The sequence below is a fragment of the Salvelinus sp. IW2-2015 genome, unplaced genomic scaffold (assembly GCF_002910315.2).
Source record: "Salvelinus sp. IW2-2015 unplaced genomic scaffold, ASM291031v2 Un_scaffold4774, whole genome shotgun sequence".
Classification (NCBI taxonomy): domain Eukaryota; kingdom Metazoa; phylum Chordata; class Actinopteri; order Salmoniformes; family Salmonidae; genus Salvelinus; species Salvelinus sp. IW2-2015.
The window spans coordinates 3280-8425 of record NW_019946043.1 but is presented as its reverse complement, the minus strand read 5'-3'; the positions used below and the strand labels follow the sequence as shown (position 1 = coordinate 8425).

The 5146-nt window shown below is 38.3% G+C and overlaps 1 long non-coding RNA gene across 1 annotated transcript in view; it reads left to right on the top strand.

The window, feature by feature from the left end:
• LOC139026435 (uncharacterized) overlaps positions 1–3552 on the top strand; it is a 9487-nt gene extending 5935 nt beyond the window's left edge. Inside the window, exon 3 of the long non-coding RNA XR_011478207.1 lies at positions 3476–3552. This is a non-coding gene — a long non-coding RNA (uncharacterized lncRNA). The remainder of the gene's footprint in view (positions 1–3475) is intronic.
• Positions 3553–5146: the final 1594 nt, after the last annotated feature.

Here is a 5146-nt window from a genome sequence, read left to right as displayed (position 1 = left end):
AAACACAGGAATGATGGTTGTCTGATAATGGGCCTCTGTACGCCTCTGTAGATATTCCATTATTACAATAGTAATTTACAACATTAACAATGTCTACATTGTATTTCTGATCATTTTATGTTATTTACAGACAAAAGGGGCTTTTTCTTCAAAACAGGATATTTAAGTCGAGCACCGAACACCTTATGACACATATAGTTTGTGTATTTATGAATAGCAGATACATAATACTACATATTTACCATCTTAGAAGTGCGGAAGTTTAATACACTTAGGTTGGAGTCATTAAAGCTGTTTTTCAACCACTCCACAAATTTCTTCTTAACAACTATAGTTTTGGCAAGTCGGTTAGAACATCCACTTTGTGCATGACACAAGTAATTTTTCCAACAATTGTTTACAGACATATTTTTTCACTTATAATTCACTGTATCACAATTCCAGTGGGTCAGAGGTTTACATACATAAGTTTGACTGTGCTTTAAAAGCTTATAAAATTCCAGAAAATGACGTCATGGCTTAGAAGCTTGTGATAGGCTAAATTGACATCATTTGAGTCATTTGAGGTGTATCTGTGGATGTATTTCAAGGCCTACCCTTCAAACTCAGTGCCTCTTTGCTTGACGTCATGGGGGGGTAAAAAAAATAAAATTGTGACCTTCACAAGTTGGTTCATCCTTGGGAGCAATTTCCAAACGTCAGAAGGTTACCACGTTCATCTGTACAAACAATAGTATGCAAGTATAACACCATGGGACACGCAGCCGTCATACCGCTCAGGAAGGAGACGCGTCTGTCTCCTAGAGATGAACGTACTTTGGTGCGAAAAGTGCATATCAACCCGCCAGAACAACAGCAAGGACCTTGTGAAGATGCTGGAATTAACAGGTAAGACATAAATGAAAGGCCGCTCAGCAAGGAAAGCCACATGCTCCAAAACGCCATAAAAAGCCACGACCACGGTTTCGGCAGACTGCGCAGGTCTGATGAAACAAAATAGAACTGTTTTGGCTAATGACCATCATTATGTTTGGAGGGAAAAGGGGAGGCTTGCAAGCCGAAGAATCACCATCCCAACCGTGAAGCAACGGGGTGGCAGCCATCATGTTTGGTTTTCTTTTGCATGTAGGAGGACTGGTGCCACTTCACAAATAGATGGCTCATGAGGCGGAAAATTATGTGGATATAAGGAGCAAACACTCTCAAGACAGTCAGGAGTAAGATGCTTGGTCACAATGGGTCTTTCAAATGGACATATCGCTTCGTACCCACAGCCATACATTTTTTTTTTTTTCGCACTTGTGGCAAAATTGGTGAAGGAAACAAAGTCAAGGGTATCTGGAGTGGGACATCACAAAGCCCTGTACCTCAACCAATGAACATTTGTTGGCAGAATGCAAAAGCGTGTGCGAGCAGGAGGCCTAAAACCTGACTTAGTTACACCAGCCTCTGCAGGAGGAATGGGCCCAAAATTCACCCAACTTATTGTGGGAAGCTTGTGGAAGGCTACCCGACGACCTTTGCCAAGTTAAACAATTTAATAAGGCAATGCTACCAAATACTAATTTAGTGTATGTTAAACTTCTGCCCCAGTCTGATGAAGAATAATTGAAGCTGAAATAAATCATTCTCTCTACTATTATTTCTGAATTTTCACATTCTAAAATAAAGTGTGATCCTAATGACTAAGACATGGGATTTTTACTCTAGGATTATTGTCAGGAATATATAGAGTGAAAACTCAGTCTTAAAGGTAATTCTGGCTAGGTGGTATGTAAGACTTCCGATCTTCAACTGTATATAGATATACAGGCTACATTAGACTATGAATATGGATACAGTCTACCATTAGAACAAATACAGGTATTGGACAGCAGCAGTCAATACCAGCAGGTTATGGTGATGATGATACAATGATGTCTCTGCTAAACCTCATGCTCATAACCAGTACTGTACACAAGGGGAACAGTGTAACATAATAAGTGAATAGTGGTCATGTTGTAATACTACGACATCAGTGTTCTGTGTGAATTAATGTGACTTAGTCAAGTTATGCCAAGTGTTGTGTTTCCACCATTTCTATCTGATGTATTTGTCACAGTTTGTTATGGTTATTACGCCCAACATTATGAGGACAATTATTTACTAGGATGGTGCAGTAATGTGGATGATGAGTCAGTAGGGAGAATTAGTCTAGAACACTGAAGTATGTTGAGGATGCCATGTAGGCGCGGAGCTCTAGTCTAGAACTGGAACTTCAGTAGCCACTTTGATGCAGCGTGGATGAGGAGTGTAAATTGATGGGTTTGGTAGAATAGATGAATGACATCATGGAGCTGACCAAATGTAAATTGGGAACTTTGACCTGTATCCAATGTAGAACTGCAGAAGGGACAAGGCACACACTGTAGATATTATAAACATTCCATAATAGAATACGTCAATCATATTGTTAACATGGCTCTAGTATTTAAATAAAAGTGGAAAATTGTGGGACATTTTGATCATTTATAGAAATGTAGGGCACATTTTAATACATTAATCTTTATATTCTGACCATCTGTTCCTGATCCTCATGCGATGTTAATGTACTTAAAGAAGAGGAAGAAGCGTTCTAGCATCAGCTACTATGTGTTTCTGCACTCATTAAATATGTATCAAACACAGAATGATACTTACTAGGCAGTTGCACTCATACCAGTCAGTTGACTCACTGACACAGACCTCTCCCTTCTTCACTCTGTAAGTACTCTATGAAAAATTTCTTGAAATATATTTATTTGGTTATTTGTTTTTAGTCATAAAGTCATATATCTTGAGGTTAATGTTATCATTTTACTTCTTGGTTATGTTTTGAGTATGTGTTTTTGGGTTGTTAGCTCAGCGGTCAGTATTCACTAGTGGTCAGTGGTAGGAGTGTTGATCTACCAGTAGTGATGATCGATATTTAACCAGGGTAAAAAGACACTAGCAAACTATGTGTGTGTGTGTGTGGTGTGATGCGTCAGTCTTTTAGGCTGCTGTATACAGCTTGAAGACCGTAGAGGATTGAACATCTATTCGTCTATATTTGGGGGTTCCGAGAATAAAACAGCTTCAGAACAATCAATGTAGAATATGTGTTTACAGTTCTACAGATCTGTTCAATAAGTGGTGTTGTTTATAATGATGGTGATGATGATGATTTTATTGTATCCATTAGGAATTTATTTTTGCATCATACATCATGTCAGGTTAAATAGACAGATGTAGACAGACATGCCACACGCTCAACACATTAACATACTCATAGTGCAATAGACTTACAGACAGACAGTATCACATAGACAACCATACGCACATACAACACAACACAATATGAGCCTGGTTCATTTTCAGTAATGAGGCCCTGTACCCCCATTTACAGTTTCTACTTCAATGTATCAGGTGGAGTTATTCACCAGCTATAGAGTGAGTTGTTGTTTATGTTTCTAAGACTGCAGGGTGGGAGATGCAACAATGGCCTTGAGAAAACAGGAAGTGTGTTGGTGGTCTTTCTCTGGTCTGTAGCAGGTATGGTCTCATTCTTATCTTTTAGTTGCTGTTTTATCAATCTACAACTTTCTAAAATGTTAGAATCATATGTTATTCTGGTGTGTTTTGTTAGTCGTCTCCACTTTACTTTAAATAGTTGTTTCTTTCACACCTCACTGAGTGATGCTTTCTGTGGTTTCCATTCACACACAACTCAGCAACTATGGCAACTATGGCAACAATGTGGACAAACCCTACTCAGTTTGAAATTGGTCCATCTTAAGGTGAAAAACTAATGCACAACCTCCACAGAGTTAAGAGCAGATACTTTTGAGGAAGGTTTCATTTTTCAATTCATCGAAAGTTAGACCTGGCAATGCTGCACAAAGACAAAAAGGCATTTATTAAACAAGGACATGTCAGCTTTTCTTAGTAACACTACTTGAGAACCGTTTGGTTCAAGTAAACTTTTTTGTATAAGTGAAGCTTTTAGAGAGAGTTGTAGTGCTTTTATATTTAATAATCTAGATACAGACACATTACAGAGATACAGACACATTACAGAGATCCAGACACACTACATAGATACAGACACATTACATAGATACAGACACACTACATAGATACAGACACACTACATAGATACAGACACACTACATAGATACAGACACATTACAGAGATACAGACACATTACAGAGATACAGACACATTACATAGATAGACAAAAAATGCTCAACCTCCAAATAAGTTTTAGTACAATTCTTACAAGCCTTTGGCTGGTCTGTAACTTATTCTTCAGATGTTTGGTGCTGCTGGTGAACCATGATGTGCAGCATAATCAAAGTGAGACTGTACTAGCGCATTTGCCAGAGTCTATAAGGTGTCTATAGTCAGGTTTCCTTTCAATTTGCAATACATTTTCATGAAAATATTTAAAAATCTGCATAAAAATAGTATGCACATTTTCCCATCATAGTTGTATTTCCATCAAATTGACTTTTTGCAGATAAAAGTCCATCTCATTTTCAACTCTAGAAATATTTACAGGCCTTCTGATGGTTTTGTCACAAATAAATGTTGCGTTATATAGTGAATGTTATTGGCATGTGCTCTCCAGCCAACAGCTTGCAGAGACAGTGCAGGTGTAGCCTACATGATGAGATTATTATGGACAAAAGTGTAAGATACATTTTATTTGTCAAACGGCAGCCAAGCATCAATCATCATGTCACCAGATTAAGACCCTCAATATTTATTGAAAGGAGCATCAAGCTCATCACTGTGCACTTTCCCCACCCTGTGAAGTCCATCATAACTTATTTCATCTGTAGCCTAATAAACTGCATGCTTTCCCATGATGTTGTGCCATTTTTTATCCAACGCACTTTATTCGCATAAAAAAGGTTGGATGGAAGCCGGGTTCATGTCAATGTCACGTTCTGACCTTAGTTCCTTTTTTATGTCTCTATTTTAGTTTGGTCAGGGCGTGAGTTGGGGTGGGCGTTCTATGTTTTGTTCTGTGTGTTTATATTTCTATGTGTTTGGCCTGGTATGGTTCTCAATCAGAGGCAGCTGTCTATCGTTGTCTCTGATTGAGAGCCATACTTAGGTAGCCTGTTTTCCCACTATGAT